The 20,660-nt window shown below is 43.5% G+C and overlaps 1 non-coding gene across 1 annotated transcript; it reads left to right on the top strand.

Moving 5' to 3' along the window:
• The first annotated feature begins 20,292 nt into the window (after positions 1–20,292).
• Positions 20,293–20,364, top strand: TRNAC-GCA (transfer RNA cysteine (anticodon GCA)). Its single transcript has one exon. It is a non-coding gene; the product is annotated as a tRNA-Cys (tRNA).
• Positions 20,365–20,660: the final 296 nt, after the last annotated feature.

Raw genomic sequence — 20,660 nt, forward strand, 5'->3', positions numbered from 1 at the left:
TCATTAGTATCACGCGCACAACGAACACAGTACACTCGCCCCGGGCAGTTGTGAAACGGAATGCCCGTGACCTTGGTTTGCCCGGAAGCTATTTTCAGTGTTCCTATGTTCTGCATGTTGACCACGTCACTTCAAGATGCCTCCCAGACCGCCAGGGTGAACTTGCAATGATTTTTTTTTTTTTTTTTTTTTTGTTATTTGCTTTACGTCGCACCGACATAGATAGGTCTTATGGCGACGATGGGAGAGGAAACGCCGAGGAATGGGAAGGAAGCAGCCGTGGCCTTAATTAAGGTACAGCCCCAGCATTTGCCTGGTGTGAAAATGGGAAACCACGGAAAACCATCTTCAGGGCTGCCCTCAGTGGGGTTCGAACCCACTATTTCCCGGATGCGAGTTCACAGCTGCGCGTTCGTAACCGCATGGTCAACTCGCCCGGTTTGCAATGATTTTGAATGCTATTTTTTCTGAACTCTGGAAACAATGTATTAAACACGCGGAGAAAATTGAAGACCACTACTGGGAAAAAGATGGACTGTCTGCAAATATCCCTTATTTCGAGTCATAACATGAATGACAGCAGCACCGATTCTTCGGAACACAGTGATTTTTCAGACGAAGAAAATTGATAGAATTAAATACCGTAAATATATGTAAATAATAATACAAATTGCAAAATTGTACAGTGTGATATTTCTAAATTAGGAAGTTAACCATTTTTAAACCTGTCGTTGATGGTCCAAAGCCCTTATGAGAAAAGGTGATGGGAAGTGGAATTTATAAGAGGAAATAAAATTAAAGGTTGAATGTAAACGAAAAGCTGTGTTCGTTGCGCGCGTGAATACCACTGAACGCGGCAACACTGCACCCGATTTCGCCACCCGGCCTGCTGTTAATCGCACGATCCGGCGTGGACAAAACCTCCCTTTAATATTACTCTTCATAAATTCGGTACCACACTGTACGGTTACAGTTGTTGTAGTTTCTGATAACCATCACTGCGTGCTTCAAATTAAGCCCAAGTTTGCTGCTGTACGTTTATCCTGGGCTGAGAAAGAATTGCTTTAGAAAAATGATAAGAACTTTTTTCAGGGTGGTTGAAAAAAATTGTAACTTGAGTATTACACTACAAATACATGTGGTTATGACATATAAAACTTTCATTAGAATCAGACAAGTTGTTCTCCTTGTATATATTCCTAAGTGAGAGCTTACTAGAGAAGCAGCCAAAAACCCGGGCAATATTTATTACAACCACAAATAAAAAATATTTAATGAACGTCGAAAACAATGCGTTTATATACGCTAATGTAGAATTAAACAAGGAAAATATTGGTATAACTCTAATTCCATAGGCCTATTGGTTCGTTTGTAATTAAAGCCTAAACTCGAGTGTCCATAATAAAAAATCCGACAGTAGTTCAATGTTTTAAGATGCTATTTATTTTGCTTATACTGTATGTATATATGCCTATCAGTATTTGTTATATTCAGTCTGACTAACTGACATAAGATGTCAAAATTTAGATTTTGGTATACAAGAAGTCACAATTATTTAAGAGGTTAGAAATTCTGTATAGGTAGCTAGGCCTATAATAACATTTATTGAACCCGACAGGGGCATGATCCAAGGACCTTTGGTTGATATCGATCTCCATAATTACGCACGCAATGCTATTAAAAGGAAAGAACGCTGAAAATGATTAATATACATATCATTAATAGAGGTCATACCGAAACTAATTAATATTCATACCATTGAGATAGATAAATTGTGTATTTTAAAATTATTCTACGAGATTTCTTTGTCTGCGACTTATTGCGCAGTATTATCCTTTGTGTAGCGGGGGCCCCGTAGATGAAGCCAAGCCAACTTAGACCCGGGAGGGGTTACGAATGGGGATTCCCTGTGACTTCACTCGAGAGAAGACATCCCTCCTCAAGACTCACAGAATGAGGGGAAACTAACTTTTTCGAAACGGAATATAGGAGCCATCTTGGAATCGGACTGGCCAACTTAATTACCTACGAGATAGAAAATTAATAAAACTCGAATTAGGGGCTCATCTCCCGATTTAAAAGGGATAAATGTCATTGGGACATTTATTTAGAGTGTTTAATGTCCTCTTCCGTGATAACTTTCAGCCGAAGAAAGAATATTGTGTTGTTTCTGCGTGGAAAAGTACTGGGGCCATCTGTTTAGTCTCACGACAGCTCCTCGAGATCGGGACTTCACCCCGTGTGGTAGGGGAAGCAGAACAGATTTTAATTAATTTAAAGAGATTCACCGAAGGATAATTGAGTGGTTATGTCTCAATCGCACCAACTAGATATTGGTCACCGGTCACCCGCACTATTTTACCTCAAGTACGCCGGGAATAGGCGCTACGCAAATTAGTGGAAGGGGTACCGCTCCCTAGTAAAAACTACTGCAGGAAGGGACAAGGGTCAGTCCGGGTTTGCGGTTTATTGACGGCGCAGCTACGCTCCGTTAAGCCCTCGTTAGGTCTTTGTTCAAGTGAAATTAATTCCTATTTAAGGTGAAATAATACAATTTGCATAAACAGTGTTCAGCTTGATATCTGTGACGCCAGTGTTAACTTTTTGGAAAACCGTGACGTGAAAAGTCATATTATTATGATTACTATAATATAATAATCTTACGTAGTCGCATAGGAGATCGTGACCGGACGTTCACATTGAACGCTGTTAACCGGAGTGTGACTTAAACAGTGTCGTTGTGTCTGTGCAGGATTAAGTGTTAGCGGCTCCAACATCATCAAACCATGGCTCATCAACTTCAAGATGGAACGATAATGGAAGTCATCACCGTGGTGCCCATGGAGGAGGAGTAAACTCAGAATGGACTTCCCGAGTTGACGAAGGCATCATCATGTGATAGAGATGAGTACAAAGTTCTAATATCTGGCATGCATAGAAGGGATGGGAATATTTATTGTAAACTGACGCTATAAGGGATTTAAAGATGTAGTCCTGTTGAAATAGAGCGCCGGAATGGGCGCGTAGTAATTAATTCTTAGCTTAGGAAACCGACTACAGGTCTGAGTAATCGAGTGTAAATAATTAAGGGAATATAATACTTTAGCTTTGCTTGGGATAGTGATTCATTCAATTATTTCTTTCTTGGGAGATTCTGTTGTTTATTTGCGTCAGAAGACCAGTAATAATTAGTTTATGGGAGTGCAGTGAGAGTAGTTATTAGAGTATTCATTAATTTGATAAGTGCATGGTATGTAAAACGGTAAGTACTGCGGTATGCAAAGGCACGTCACTACGAGACCCAGCGGCCAACGTGACAACCTCAAAATTTCCACCCTTTGAAATACTTAGATAAGGAGTGATAAGTTTAAATTGATTCTGTGATTAAATATGCCAGGAAGTGATCATAATAAGTGTATTAAACATCGATTCGTGTGAAAATTAATTAATTAATGCATGTATTGCCGTGTGACGATAGAGTAGCCGTGTGCCGACCATCGATTAATTAGCAGTCAGTAATCAGATGTTAATTGCCGCGCGAGTGCTTAATTGTGTTGTAATTGCTGTATAGATTCCGCGCGATGGCCACGTATAAGTAAGGTAGCGGGTAAGCTGTGTAGAACGACGATAATAATAATAATAATAATAATAATAATAATAACAATCGGGCAAAGATTACCATTATGAGACGGGAGTCGCGTTGTAAGAATGATATGATACTGCTGGGTAGATGTGTGTTTATTTCAAGGTGATTTGCGCGAGTCATTTTAAGACCGCAGTTTATTGTGGAAGTACGTCCGAGTGATGTGTTACAGTTTCCTTTTGAAAGGGAATGTTACGCCTGTTAATGTGGGTGTTGACCCCTAGGGGAGGGTGAACCACCGTCTGGCCTTGGCCCAGCGTGTTTTTTTGTCTGAATGTCCCGTAAGCGGAGGAAGGAAGGACGTGGCTGTTAAAAGGGAAGTTGGTTTCTTTGAACGGCGAAATAATGTGATCTACCTAACACGGCAGAGCTGTGAAATAATTAACACGCGACCCGGCCGATGATGGTAATGTTTGCCAATGAATCGTTGTTAATTGTACGAGTATAATTAGATAGGGATTACAGGACCCTGCCTTCATCGCAAGAGGTTGTCAGTTCGATGCTCAACGTAGGCATTGGAGGCCTACAGTGTCGGAAGAAAGATCAAGTGCCTTTTACGTGTTTTTCTTGCATATCATGTACCATGTATGTGTTTTTGTGTCATGTGTGGTTGTACATAAGGTCAGTGGTGGTTCTGTCCATCAGCTCGACGATGCCTAGAATGGCGAGGGTCGGTTCGATCCCAGGTGTTGTATCATATGTGTGTATTTTCATTTTTTTTTGTCATTTCATTGGGAAATCTAGGTCTTTATTAGAATAGGGATTGCTCAGACGTGTGGTCGGACGCATGTTAGTTTTATGTGTTAGCGATAATATAGCCTCAGTGTTATGATAAAATTTCCATTCGCTATATGTCACGATAGATCGCTTCGCGATAACGTACTCGTTTCTATCACGTATAACGGACAGAGGTCCACAAACAACCTACAACAAGCATTTGTAAATTTTAATGTAATTCATTAGTGTTGTTTAATGCATCATTTCCCATTATCATTAAGGTTCAATAAACCGGTTTGTGAGTCAAATATTTTAATTCGAAGGTGTTCTCATTTTTAGTTATATGCCCCGCTTCTCCTCCCTTGTACGCCTCTAAGCTTACTTTAGTTCAGCGCCTATTTATTTCTTACTTCACGACCTGTCAGCGACCCTGTAGATCTCATGCCGGTGCCAGTTAAGTAGGGGGCGGGTGCATATACAAAATGGCGCTTCCAACGTGGTGCTAGATAAATAGGCGCGTATATTTATATTACCTGACATTTCCACGTGACGCGCACATATACAAAATGGCGCGTCCAACGTGGTGCGAGATATAAGGGCTACCCAGATTTAGGAAATTTAGCGCCATATAAAATGACATCTAATGTGTGGCTATATAAAATGACGCTCCAGGTGGGACATGTTTTACGGTTTAATGGACGAATTTTCATGTTTAATAGGCGCATAATTATCCCACATATCGCATACCATTAATGCGAAGATAGGGGCGTGTTGTTGTGATTAATAGGCAAGGCATACTTGTGCGGCTTCCAGGAGTGGGCACGATTATTTTGGTAACCCATGTCTGCTTCTGACATTTCCACGCGAGGCCCAGTTCATTATAGTTGAATAAGTGATACCTTGATGTCAATATTAAATCGTTTTATGAATGAGAACACAGTCATGGTCCAATGATATGGGCAGAGCCATGACATTCGCGTAAGCAGGGGCGTATCCAAAATTCAAGGGGATTAGTTCGAATCCCGGGGAAACAATAAAATGAATTTCCCATAAGTGAGGTTCGAGGTGAATAGTGGCTCTTTCTTAGTGCGTATCTATTCACGGATATTAGCCAGTGGTGCGTGTTTCGTCACAAAGCAACCTGCTATTAGGAAATATATTTTACGTTAGTATAACCGTGGATGAAAAGAGGTAACCTCACGCCTACTTTTCTTTTTCAAGTGGCAGTAGGTTTATTTCATGGGTTCAGTTTGAGATTCTGATGACTTTGTGTGTTTGAAGGACCTCAATGCTGAAGGCATGGGTTGATTTATTGGCACTATACCACATGTGTTGGTATTTAAAATCGAGCCCAGTTTTAGAATTACAGGTCAACCGGCAACTGTGTTAACTGAATTTGAGGGCTAATATTACAATCATTTTCGGAAATTTCCCGTTGCTTTTCATATAAATTTCATGAACCTTAATGATGTTAGGCAGTTAGGCAGCTTCAATGATAGCCGTTTTTGAGGCTTAATTTGCAATGATGATTAAAGTAAAAATTATTTGAAGCTAGAAGAACGTAAAGTTGCATAGAGGAATCTTTTCTTTTAAAATAAATAATAATTATATATTGTTGTGGATTGTTGATGCCGACGTTAGCGAGGGGGGTCCTGTCATCTCAAAGGATAGCGACATGGATAGTGAAGCCATGCGGGCTTTGATGGAGGAGATCAGTGCGCAGATTACGGGTAGCGTGAAGGACGATATTAAGACACTTGAAAATAAGATGGAAGAGAGCAGGAAGGCGATGGAAGATAAGATGGAAGAGAATAGTGCGCAGATCAGGGACAGCGTGAAGGACGATATTAAGACGCTTGAGAATGAATGCAAGCAGGGGCGTGCGGAGGTCAGAGACCAATTAGAGAACTTTGACGGTAAATTAACACATTTTGAGGTTAAATTGGAAGAAAACCGAACCGAGACTAGTAAGATGATCGAGGAGAAATGCAGTAGTTTAATGGACAAAATTCAGGAGGTTCAACAACAATGCGAAAAGGGGGCTAAGGAACTAAGCGATAAAATAGACGCGGTTTCTCAGCTCAATGCCGTTGTTGAAATAAAGGTCGAGGGAATAGTTGAGCGGCTTGATCAGGTTGAGACCAGTATCGAGAGAGACATAACTCGCGTGAATGGCGAAATCGTGGATGTCAAAGGGAAAATCGATCAGCTGAATGGTGAAATGGAACAGGTCAGGTCCAAAGCGAATGACCGCGACACGAAGATGGAAGAGATAAGGGAGCAGGTCGAGGATAATCAGACAAATATCAGGATCGTTGAAGAAAGGACGGAGAAAGCCTTGGCGGTAATTGAGGCCCTGGACGAAAAGATTACGTCGGTATCGCAAGCAGCGCAGTCTGATACGAAACTGACTTTTGCCAGGATACGGAAGGAAGTGTCAGGACAAAGAGTAGGAGAGACTGCTAAACAGATCCACGAATGGAGCGAAGAGAAAGGCTCGAAAATGATGGTGAAATTGGAGATCCACGAAGAACAAATTAACGCACTTCGCGAAGAGATAGAGGGAATGAAGAAATTAGACATTCAGGATGAACCACATTTCAAAATGGGAACAGCTGGAATGAAGAAAATGGAATTAGGTAGCGGATCGCACCAGTTAGGATACAGTCTCTTCAAGGAACAACTACCTGGCAATGAAGAATATAAGTTACCGGCGATGGACGAGAGGACGTCGACCTTGCTTGGCCAAAATTCGTTACCTATGTATAGCCTCTTACGTTCGGCGGACGATAAGCCAAAAAAATTTAAACCAGGCACTAGGACTACGCAAAAAAGTTTCCTCCGCGAGGTAGATGATTATATGGCGGATCATCGGGTACCAGCGGATAGGAAATTACGAGTAGTGGAAAAATTCTTGGAAGACCAGGCCCTTGAATGGTTTAAAGCTTTCCGCTACTGTTTTGATAGCTACGAAGGCTTTAAGAAGCTATTTCTGGAAAAATACTGGGGTTTGGACACGCAGCAAGGGCTTAGGTTAGAGCTTTACTCGAGGAGGTACGCTTCGGGAGGACCCACAAGGTTCTGCGATTATTTCACGTCCCAGCTGGTGAAGATGCGCGAACTGGATAGCCCGCCGACTGAAAGTGAATTAATAACCGCCATCACAAAGCAATTCCCAGCTGACGTCCAGCGCATGTTGATTGCGGCAAATATTCGTACGGCAGTGGAAGCCGAGCACGTGTTAAGACAGTTGGATCAGACATCTCATATCGGGCACGGTCGAGCTAGAAACGTAGAAGCCGTCAACACGTTAAACGTTCGAGAGGGAGATCAGTCGGTAAACCGGAGTACCCAGGTGACAAGTACTCAGACTGATGCTCAGATAGGCAACCAGAACAGGAATAGTAGGGATTGGCGATCTCCGAAGTGGGAAAACCACCAATGGAAGTATCGAAATGACCAGGGTAGGAGTCAATGGTATCAGTCAGGGAGGTACAACCACGGACAGATCAGCGCACGAGGGCGACGACCTTACGAGAGAACACCCAATTCATACTGGGGTGACCGTGGTCGACAAAATAACAAACCGCGAGAATACTATCGGGGTGACCTAAATGACAGGAGAAATGAGTCACGCCGTTACGTCAGAGATCTGCGAGATACCCAGGCCGGAAACGATAGATGGAAAGATTCGATGCAGCAGTTTGCTAAGTCGGATGAATGTCGAGGGGCAGAGAGCCTCGAACTACAGGCACATAATGCTGCGAACCGTGCCAGTAATCTTGATCCCCGCGCACCACCATATCCAAGTGGAGGCGGAGGTCAGCTAAAAAAAATTAGGAAAACCTAGTGAGGAGATAGTCGGATTTTCGAGGACTACCGACGCAAAGGGGGAACCGTGGACGTCCGTGACCATCGCATCTTGGATAGTCCAGCCCGATGATCTCGTTGAAGATCCCGTTCAGGCATGTCCAAAACCAATTAGAGCGTTACCCGTTATTTATGTCCGTGTCAACCAGTTGCTGGTTCGTTGCCTTGTAGACACAGGCGCGAGCGTCAGCGTGGTATCTAAAGTACTAGTTAAAGAACTGGAATCGAAACAACATATTCCAATCATTCCGATTTCGAATATTAAGGTTCGAGGAATAATTCCGGACCGCACAACTACATGCAATAGCCAGGCCTATCTAGATTTGGAAATTGGGAACAACCTCATATCACATCCATTTATAATTCTGACTAGAATGGAGTATAATATCATCATTGGAGCTGGTTTTCTTCGGGAATTCAAGGCGGTCATTGACATGGACAAGAATGAAATTAGATTCAGGAACGATTCAATTCAGGGAGATGTAAGGTTGAACGACTTCGAAGGACAACACGGGGAGGAGAAAATTTGGACCATGGAGATAGAACAATTGAAGCATGAAGGAGGAGATTGCTTCCCAAACTGGGATGCCTATCGGGACGAGATGATCAAGGAGTTTGAAGGGATGATTTTCAAGTTAGAAGCGGAGAATGAAGGACCATCATTGGCGGAGGTAGTCCAAGAAAAGATCGACGAAGCGAAGATAGGGGAGGAAGACAAAGGCACATTACAGAAAGTCATAGAGAGACACGAAAATGTATTTGGTTCACGTCCAGGAAAAATTCCAAATTTCAAATATTCCTTAGTCGTCAACAATTGGGAACCATTCCGGCAACGACCATATCCGATACCTGAAAAGTTTCACGCTGGAGTGAAGAAAATTATACAGGAGATGGAAGATAACGGAATTATATCAAAATCACCTACACCATTTTTGAATCCGTTGGTCGTGGTGGAGAAGGGCAACGGTTCGTTGCGGGTTTGCCTCGACGCGCGAGCAATAAACCAGCGATTAATCCCAGAGTATGACCAGGCCCCGTGTATAAAAGAGGTCCTTAAGAAGTTCCGGGGCATGAAACTATTTAGTGGAGTTGATCTGACATCATCATTTCATCACGTCGAACTTGACCCAGCCACCAAAATTTTGACCGGGTTTCTGTTTGATGGGCAAACCTACGTTTTTAACCGGTTACACTTTGGGTTGAAAACAGCAGGGTCAGCGCTCATTAGGGCACTAAATCATAACCTCAGTGACGAAGTTAAACAGTTTACGGTGAGGTACGTGGATGACATCCTTATTGCATCAGAAACTTTGCCAGAGCACCTGGAGAAACTTGATAAACTATTAGCTGATTTAGAAAGGAACAACTTCAAGGTGAACCTACCCAAGTCTAATTTCTGCCAAAGGAGTATCCTATTCTTAGGTCATGTGATCGACTCAGAAGGAATTATGCCCAATCCTGTTAAATTAAAGGCAATTCAAAATTTCCCAAAGCCGACGAAGGTGAAACATGTCAGGCAATTTTTAGGAATTTGTAACTTTTTCGCGGATCATTGTCCGAACTACACCAGTATAGTTGCACCATTACAAGATCTCCTTAAGAAAAACAATAGGTGGAAGTGGGACCTCGCCTGCGATGAAGCATTTGCTAAAGCAAAGGATCTGTTGGCCCATAGTGTAAAATTAGGATATCCGGACTATACACAAAAGTTTATCGTGCAGACTGATGCGTCGATTATAGGAGTTGGGGCAGTCCTATATCAAGAGACGCCTGAACCCGAACAGAGGATCACCTATTTGGCCTTCATGAGTCGCAAATTAAGGTCGCATGAGTTGAAATACACCGTGACCGAACTGGAGATGCTCGCGATCGTGACCGCTCTTAACCATTGGAAGAAATACATTTATGGGTATCCAATTGTGTTAAGGACGGATCACAAAGCTCTGACGTTCATGATGAAATCTGCATTAACAAGCGAGAGAGTCAGCCGGTGGTGCTTGTTTGTGCAGCAATTCGACATTACAGTTGAGCACTGCGCCGGAAAGGCAAATGTAATTGCAGACGCCCTCAGTAGAAATCCAGATCCGGAACCTATCGTGGTTAACCAAATACAGTTGATAGAACAAGGGGACCGCGAAATCATAGAAAGGCTGCGGACTATGGGTGAAGAACAGCAGAAATGTCCGGAAATGAAGAAATTGATCGATTTCCTTCAACGTAGAGTACAGCCAGGGACGGAGGAATACCGTGAACTTCAGAAAAGATCCGAGAAGTACCAATTTTTTAATGGTATGCTGCATAAATTCGTGGACGAGGACCACACGCAATTCAGGATCGTGGTTCCAACGACGTTGCAGGTTGATTTAGTTTGGCTCGCTCATCACGTTACAGGTCACGCAGGGAGAGATAAAGTGATTGCTACACTTCGGGAAACTTTTATCTGGAAAAATTTGAGGAAGACTGTTCAGCAGGTACTCCTTACTTGCGACATTTGCCAACGGGTAAAACCCAATCCATACCTACTTAAGCAAAAACCGAAGCCGTTGTTGACAAGTAAACCTCGGGAACTGTTCGCGTTAGACTTTTACGGACCACTTCCCAAGGGAAAGAGAGGGCTTCAATACATTTTGGTATGCGTGGATGTGTTTTCAAAATTCGTCACTCTCTGTCCAGTCCAGAAGGCAAACACTAGAGCCGTCATAAATCAGTTGAAGACTAAAATCATACCACGTATGGGCAAGCCCGAATGCGTCCTCACCGATCATGGGTCGCAGTTCACATCGGGAAACTTCAGGCGAGACATCGACAACTTAAACATCAAACATCATCTAAGTTCTATTAGGCATCCGGAGTCGAATCCCGCAGAACGGATAATGCGAGAAATCGCAAAATTTTGCCGTATTTACTGTCCTAGACAACATTGGCGTTGGGTGGACGTGATTCCTGTTATCACAGAAAGTATCAACGGCACTATCCACGAATCCACCGGCCAAATTTCATCAGTGATTCATTTCGACAGTTTTCCGAAGAGACCATGGCACGAGGTCTTAAAATGTCCGCAGGATCCTAGGCTATCGGTTGAGCTATGCATACAGGAGACAGCAAAACATTTGAAGGCCCAAGCAGTACGAAGATTACGTCGTCTCCGTAACAAGAGGTACCATCGACCACTGCGCGTAGGGGAACTTGTTCTCGTTAAACGACCAACAGTTTCCGATCCACCTAACAAGTTCTACCACAAGTTCGCTGAACTGTACATCGGTCCATTACCGAGTCATCCAGAACCTCGACAACAACGCGTACAAGGTGCAAAGCATGGACGGCGCGACCGAAACCATCTACAACGCGTCAAATCTGAAGTTGTACCATACGTCCGGAGGCAACTTAGAAGACGTGGACAACGATGAAGAACTTGGAGCAACGGAAGAAGAAGACGATGAGGAAGACAGAGAAGAAGATCGACGTGACGTGTCAGATGAAGAGTCGGGACCAAATGAGGAAGCCGAAGAAGTCAATTATTTGGAGAATTTGTTTTTACAGAGAGATCTTGGGGATGAAGAATGTCCAGAATGTCAGTACCTGGAGAACTACAGAGAAGCATTGCGTCAGATAGCATATTATTTAGAAAGAGAGAACCAGGAACTTCGCCAGAAAGCAAAGGTTCGGAAACAGTTGTGAATCGATATTGCCAATTGAATATTTAGCGACGAAATGTGTCCAGTGCCTTCTCGGGGAGAGGGGAATATGAACCCGACAGGGGCATGATCCAAGGACCTTTGGTTGATATCGATCTCCATAATTACGCACGCAATGCTATTAAAAGGAAAGAACGCTGAAAATGATTAATATACATATCATTAATAGAGGTCATACCGAAACTAATTAATATTCATACCATTGAGATAGATAAATTGTGTATTTTAAAATTATTCTACGAGATTTCTTTGTCTGCGACTTATTGCGCAGTATTATCCTTTGTGTAGCGGGGGCCCCGTAGATGAAGCCAAGCCAACTTAGACCCGGGAGGGGTTACGAATGGGGATTCCCTGTGACATCACTCGAGAGAAGACATCCCTCCTCAAGACTCACAGAATGAGGGGAAACTAACTTTTTCGAAACGGAATATAGGAGCCATCTTGGAATCGGACTGGCCAACTTAATTACCTACGAGATAGAAAATTAATAAAACTCGAATTAGGGGCTCATCTCCCGATTTAAAAGGGATAAATGTCATTGGGACATTTATTTAGAGTGTTTAATGTCCTCTTCCGTGATAACTTTCAGCCGAAGAAAGAATATTGTGTTGTTTCTGCGTGGAAAAGTACTGGGGCCATCTGTTTAGTCTCACGACAGCTCCTCAAGATCGGGACTTCACCCCGTGTGGTAGGGGAAGCAGAACAGATTTTAATTAATTTAAAGAGATTCACCGAAGGATAATTGAGTGGTTATGTCTCAATCGCACCAACTAGATATTGGTCACCGGTCACCCGCACTATTTTACCTCAAGTACGCCGGGAATAGGCGCTACGCAAATTAGTGGAAGGGGTACCGCTCCCTAGTAAAAACTACTGCAGGAAGGGACAAGGGTCAGTCCGGGTTTGCGGTTTATTGACGGCGCAGCTACGCTCCGTTAAGCCCTCGTTAGGTCTTTGTTCAAGTGAAATTAATTCCTATTTAAGGTGAAATAATACAATTTGCATAAACAGTGTTCAGCTTGATATCTGTGACGCCAGTGTTAACTTTTTGGAAAACCGTGACGTGAAAAGTCATATTATTATGATTACTATAATATAATAATCTTACGTAGTCGCATAGGAGATCGTGACCGGACGTTCACATTGAACGCTGTTAACCGGAGTGTGACTTAAACAGTGTCGTTGTGTCTGTGCAGGATTAAGTGTTAGCGGCTCCAACATCATCAAACCATGGCTCATCAACTTCAAGATGGAACGATAATGGAAGTCATCACCGTGGTGCCCATGGAGGAGGAGTAAACTCAGAATGGACTTCCCGAGTTGACGAAGGCATCATCATGTGATAGAGATGAGTACAAAGTTCTAATATCTGGCATGCATAGAAGGGATGGGAATATTTATTGTAAACTGACGCTATAAGGGATTTAAAGATGTAGTCCTGTTGAAATAGAGCGCCGGAATGGGCGCGTAGTAATTAATTCTTAGCTTAGGAAACCGACTACAGGTCTGAGTAATCGAGTGTAAATAATTAAGGGAATATAATACTTTAGCTTTGCTTGGGATAGTGATTCATTCAATTATTTCTTTCTTGGGAGATTCTGTTGTTTATTTGCGTCAGAAGACCAGTAATAATTAGTTTATGGGAGTGCAGTGAGAGTAGTTATTAGAGTATTCATTAATTTGATAAGTGCATGGTATGTAAAACGGTAAGTACTGCGGTATGCAAAGGCACGTCACTACGAGACCCAGCGGCCAACGTGACAACCTCAAAATTTCCACCCTTTGAAATACTTAGATAAGGAGTGATAAGTTTAAATTGATTCTGTGATTAAATATGCCAGGAAGTGATCATAATAAGTGTATTAAACATCGATTCGTGTGAAAATTAATTAATTAATGCATGTATTGCCGTGTGACGATAGAGTAGCCGTGTGCCGACCATCGATTAATTAGCAGTCAGTAATCAGATGTTAATTGCCGCGCGAGTGCTTAATTGTGTTGTAATTGCTGTATAGATTCCGCGCGATGGCCACGTATAAGTAAGGTAGCGGGTAAGCTGTGTAGAACGACGATAATAATAATAATAATAATAATAATAATAATAATAACAATCGGGCAAAGATTACCATTATGAGACGGGAGTCGCGTTGTAAGAATGATATGATACTGCTGGGTAGATGTGTGTTTATTTCAAGGTGATTTGCGCGAGTCATTTTAAGACCGCAGTTTATTGTGGAAGTACGTCCGAGTGATGTGTTACAGTTTCCTTTTGAAAGGGAATGTTACGCCTGTTAATGTGGGTGTTGACCCCTAGGGGAGGGTGAACCACCGTCTGGCCTTGGCCCAGCGTGGTTTTTTTTGTCTGAATGTCCCGTAAGCGGAGGAAGGAAGGACGTGGCTGTTAAAAGGGAAGTTGGTTTCTTTGAACGGCGAAATAATGTGATCTACCTAACACGGCAGAGCTGTGAAATAATTAACACGCGACCCGGCCGATGATGGTAATGTTTGCCAATGAATCGTTGTTAATTGTACGAGTATAATTAGATAGGGATTACAGGACCCTGCCTTCATCGCAAGAGGTTGTCAGTTCGATGCTCAACGTAGGCATTGGAGGCCTACAGTGTCGGAAGAAAGATCAAGTGCCTTTTACGTGTTTTTCTTGCATATCATGTACCATGTATGTGTTTTTGTGTCATGTGTGGTTGTACATAAGGTCAGTGGTGGTTCTGTCCATCAGCTCGACGATGCCTAGAATGGCGAGGGTCGGTTCGATCCCAGGTGTTGTATCATATGTGTGTATTTTCATTTTTTTTGTCATTTCATTGGGAAATCTAGGTCTTTATTAGAATAGGGATTGCTCAGACGTGTGGTCGGACGCATGTTAGTTTTATGTGTTAGCGATAATATAGCCTCAGTGTTATGATAAAATTTCCATTCGCTGTATGTCACGATAGATCACTTCGCGATAACGTACTCGTTTCTATCACGTATAACGGACAGAGGTCCACAAACAACCTACAACAAGCATTTGTAAATTTTAATGTAATTCATTAGTGTTGTTTAATGCATCATTTCCCATTATCATTAAGGTTCAATAAACCGGTTTGTGAGTCAAATATTTTAATTCGAAGGTATTCTCATTTTTAGTTATATGCCCCGCTTCTCCTCCCTTGTACGCCTCTAAGCTTACTTTAGTTCAGCGCCTATTTATTTCTTACTTCATGACCTGTCAGCGACCCTGTAGATCTCATGCCGGTGCCAGTTAGGTAGGGGGCGGGTGCATTATATTATAATACATGTGGCATAAAATAGAAAAGTAATTGTCTTGAATAATGACCATAAAGTTAGCCTACATTTAAATAAAAAATGAACATTACCATATTCCTGGTTACATGGTTTTACATATCAGAATATACAACGCAGTATCACCAAACTATACACAGAAAGGTACTTTTTATGTATGATCTATCGGTACGTATATAATCTAAACACACGCAGAAGATAGAAAATAACATGATTAGTTAACGATGGGTAAACAAATTTATATTACCTAGTCCCATATTTATGTTAATATAAGTTAACATAAAATATACTCTACTATTCTACTTGTGCTACTGATATAAATAATAACGAAAACTTGCTACTCTTTAGTGGTGAAAACAAGCAACTGCCGTGGTATAGTGCTGTGTTAATAACGGCTACGGTTTGATCCCGGCAAAGAGCAATTAAATACTTGTATCACTATACAAAATAGTTTGAGAAATTACTACTTGTTTCTAGGTGAAAACAAGCAGTTATCCTGTTCCCGGAGTACTTTTATTCAGGACCGACCACCCACGGTTCGATCCCCATGCTGTGCGACTAATTCTGTGCCCCGGTTCGCTCAGTACAGGTAGATATCCGCTGTACTTTAAACATTCTATTTGCTACTATCGGGTTTGCTTATACATTGTTATCAATATCTTCTTCCTCTTTTTCTACCACTCTTCCCAAAACTGTGGGGTTGCGGGTGTGAACTGCGTCACACATGTGGATTTGGCCCTGTTTAACGCTTTTATGCCGTTCCTGACCCGACGGGGAATTGATCCCGGGGCCCTCTGAACCGAAGGGCAGTACGCTGATCATTCAGCCACGGATTCGGAATATTATTATCATTATAATATTTGGATAACTCAACTTGATGCTGGGTGGCACTTATAACCTGGTCCGTTAAGAGATGATAAGGTAAGGGTGTATTCTGCCCGAAGGCATGTCTGAACCTCCGCAGAGATGTGCCTGAGCCGGAGTTTACGTACGGTAGGGTGGCCAGTTCCTTTCCGCTCCTCCATTCCCTTACCCCCCACCAAAAGCGCGTCGCAACCCATCCAAATCTTGCCCACGCCCAATGTTGCTTAACTTCGGAGATCTCACGAGATCCGGTGTTTCAACACAACTACGGACGTTGGCTTAAGAGATGGATAGCCATAAATGCTTGAATTCGAGAATACCTCAATCATGACATCTAAGACGGTGAAAATGAATGAGACATAAGTGATCGGAAGTGACCTTTCCTGTAACTTTTGTTATGTGCATGTTTTAGATAAAACAGGCGTTTTCGAGGATATTTGGAAATTTGTGAAAAATAATATAATCATGAAACTATCCGTTATTTTTTCTTACAAGGTAAAATCGCACGAAATGTAAACTAATATTAAAGGACCCTGACATTTATGCCTTGGCCTCCATAAAATTACTAACCCATTTTGTTATTTTTACCATTATAATGAGACAAATCTACACGTTGTTGGAACCATCTTATAACGAGCTACTTTCGGAGCTGAACACAAGCAATTGTCCAATTTCATTTTAAAACCCTTTCCGGATCTGATTCTGCATCCATAAGCACAACAGCCTGGCGTAATTTTCTACAAAACTCAGACCTCCGAAACACGTAAATTCATACACATTTCGAAACTAATACAGTAATACTAATCAATCCCCCGTGTTTAATAAAGACATAGTCTCTCTCTCTCTCTCTCTCTCTCTCTCTCTATTAATCTGCTTACCCTCCAGGCTTGGTTTTCCCTCGGACTTAGCGAGGGATCCCACCTCTACCGCCTCAAGGGCAGTGTCCTGGAGCGTGAGATTTTGAGTAGGGGAACAACTGGGGACGATGACCCGTACTTCGCCCAGGCGGCCTCACCTGTTATTCTGAACAGGGGCCTTGTGAGAGGATGGGTGATTGGAAGGGATAGACAATGAAGAGGGAAGGAAGCGGCCTTGGCCTTAAGTTAGGGACCATCCCGGCATTTGCCTGGAGGAGAAATGGGAAACCACGGAAAACCAGTGAGACATGGCTGAGGAGGGAATCGAACCCCCCTCTACTCACTTGACCTCCCTAAGCTGAGTAGACCCCTCGTTCACAGCCGGGAATCGAACGCGGGCCTCCGGGGGTGGTAGTTAGTCACACTAACCATTACATCACAGAGGCAGACCAATCCTCGTACCACCTTGCAAATTTCGGGTCAGAGCCGCGAATCGAACCCAGGCCTCTTGGGGTGGCAGCTAATCACGCTTACCATTACATCACAGAGGCGGACATTTATTAATTATTTATTTATTTATATCAGCTGCCCCTACCAATATTGTTTTATGCAAACCGCATTTTATATGCATCCTGAGAACATCCGTCGTTCCGGTACGTAGAGCAAAACCTACAAAAAGGAAAAAAAAGGAGGCTGTTATGCCATAATATTGTTAAATAGTGGAAACCACGAGTGCGCTCCCTAAAATTTCTTCTTCTGTTTGCCCTCCAGGGTTGGTTTTTCCCTCGGACTCGGGGAGGGAACCCACCTCTACCGCCTCAAGGGCAGTGTCCTGGAGCGTGAGACATTGCGCCGGGGATACAACTGGGGAGGAGGACCAGTACCTCGCCCAGGCTGCCTCACCTGCTATGCTGAACAGGGGCCTTGTGGAGGGATGGGAGGATTGGAAGGGATAGACAAGGTAGAAGGAAGGAAGGAAGCGGCCGTGGCCTTAAGTTAGGTACCATCCAGAAGTGGGAAAGCACGGAAAACCAGTTCCAGGATGGCTGAGGTGGGAATCGAACCCGGGCCTCCGCGGGTGGCAGCTAATCACACTAACCATTACACCACAGAGGCGGTCGTGGATAATGTGACCGTGTTAAAACTATCACTTAAGTATAGCATTGATGGTAAGAGGAAGTCAAATGTTAGGGCGTAGCCTGCTAGTCTTACATACGACAGGTTAGAGTACGGGTCAGGGATAATCTTTTATTTTTTACTTTTTATGGCGTGTGGTGCATGTCTTTTGATTTGACACCTTGTAGGCGACCTGCGCATCTGTGACGTCATACACCACAGACCCAGCCGAGCCATCGGAATTAACCAATGAAGGTTAAAATCCATGACCCGGCCGGGACCAAAGTTGCTGTTTTTTTTTTTTTTTTTTTTTTTTTTTTTTTTTTTCCCCGTTGTACTCTCCAGCAGGTCTTAAACCACATGCAGATTCTGCAACACCGCGAGCGGCTAACTTCAGCAGCGACATATAGATTTTTTTAACAAATTATTTATCAGTATGGCCAAACCTCTAACGCTCATATATCCGGTTCGGGTGGTGGTGGTGATTATTGTTTAAAGAGGAAGTACAACTAGGCAATCATCCTCTTTATAACACTAATCAGAGAGAAAAATGTCTGTCTCTGTGGTGCAGTGTTTAGTGTGATTAGCTGCCACCCCCGGAGGCCCGGGTTCGATTTCCGCCTGCTACTTAATTTGAAAATGTGGTACGAGGATTGGACCGGGGTCCACTCAGCTTCGGGAGGTCAACTGACTAGAGGTGGGTTCGATTCCCACCCCAGCCATCCTGGAAGTGGTTTTCTGTGGTTTCCCATTGGGCACAGCCGCTTCGTTCCCTCTTCCTTGTCTATCCCTTCCAATCTTCCCATCCGACACCAAGGCACCTGTTCAGCATAGCAGGTGAGGCCGCCTGGGCGAGGTACTCGTCATCCTCCCCATTTGTATCCCCCGACCCAATGTCTCACGCTCCAGGACACTGCCCTTGAGGCGGTAGAGGTGGGATCTATCGCTGAGTCCGAGGGAAAAACCAACCTTGGAGGATAAACAGATTAAGAAGAGATAAAAATGGAAGGGATCCGACACTTTGAAAAATGAAGATATTGGCCAAAGGAAGGCAAGGGCGTGAAAATGAGACTCCCTAGGATTGGCAAACCTAATACCGTCGGTGTCGGAAAAGAACAAGACCAGATAGGATAGATGAAAGTGAGGAGCTTGGCACAAGTAAGCGCGAGAACTCAGCTGAGGGCCTCATGGTCGCCAACCCACGCTCCCAAGTATAATATTTCAATTGTTGCGGAGTATGGGCTCGCAGTCAGGCAGAGAATAAAGAGATCAAGAAAGGATATCATTCCGTGGCGGTGGTGTAATGTTACATTAACACATGGAAGGTTTTTGGCGTCTAAACGATGAGACAGGTGCGAACAGCCCTTGGCATTTACTCGGTGTGAAATTGGGAAACCATGCAAAACCATTTTCAGTGCTAGAGATGGGTTTCGAACCCACTGTCTACCGAATGCACGCTTACAGCTACGTGATCTGAATCGCAAAGCCTTCATGAATTTAAGATCAGTAACTTGGAGGTCATTCATCTCTTGATACTAGTATTAGCATGTGTCGCTTGTATGGAACTCATCGTCTGTAGCATACCGACTACAACATTGGAAATCAAGGCATATTCGTTGGTTTATAGTCATCATCATCATCATCATCTGTTTACCCTCCAGGTTCGGTTTTTCCCTCGGACTTAGCGAGGGATCCCACCTCTACCGCCTCAAGGGCAGTGTCCTGGAGCTTCAGACTCTTGGTCGAGGATACAACTGGGGAGTATGACCAGTACCTCGCCCAGGCGGCCTCACCTGCTATGCTGAACAGGGGCCTTGTGGAGGGATGGGAAGATTGGAAGGGATAGGCAAGGAAGAGGGAAGGAAGCGGCCGTGGCCTTAAGTTAGGTACCATCCCGGCATTCGCCTGGAGGAGAAGTGGGAAACCACGGAAAACCACTTCCAGGATGGCTGAGGTGGGAATCGAACCCACCTCTACTCAGTTGACCTCCCGAGGCTGAGTGGACCCCGTTCCAGCCCTCGTACCACTTTTCAAATTTCGTGGCCGAGCCGGGAATCGAACCCGGGCCTCCGGGGGTGGCAGCTAATCACGCTAACCACTACACCACAGAGGCGGACTGGTTTATAGTACCACATGGATTAGCTAGCCCTACAATCTCCGCACTCTCTCTAGCGAAACCAGTTTTGTTTGTCAAGTCTAGTACTCGAGCAACACGTCGCGTTTGCGTGGGGGTATAGCTCAGTGGTAGAGCATTCGACTGCAGATCGAGAGGTCCCCGGTTCAAACCCGGGTGCCCCCTGTAATTTTTGAATAGTTGTAAGTTAAATTTCTACTTAGAAATTACTTCCTACTTATATTTCCATACTCTTTTCACACATAACGTTGAATTGATAATCTTCAGAAAAGTTGACTAGAGGACAAATATGTGGACTGTGTTCGAGGGGAAATGTTATGCAGAGGTTGTTTTCCGGTGTATCAGGCGCGGTTCTGCCTTTAGGTCACATGGTCACGTGCCCCTCCACCGATTAAAACTATTATAAATCAGAACAGTCCGCCTCTGTGGTGTAGTGGTTAGCGTGATTAGCTGCCACCCCC

This window comes from Anabrus simplex, chromosome 3 (assembly GCF_040414725.1).
Source record: "Anabrus simplex isolate iqAnaSimp1 chromosome 3, ASM4041472v1, whole genome shotgun sequence".
NCBI classification, from domain to species: Eukaryota; Metazoa; Arthropoda; class Insecta; order Orthoptera; family Tettigoniidae; genus Anabrus; species Anabrus simplex.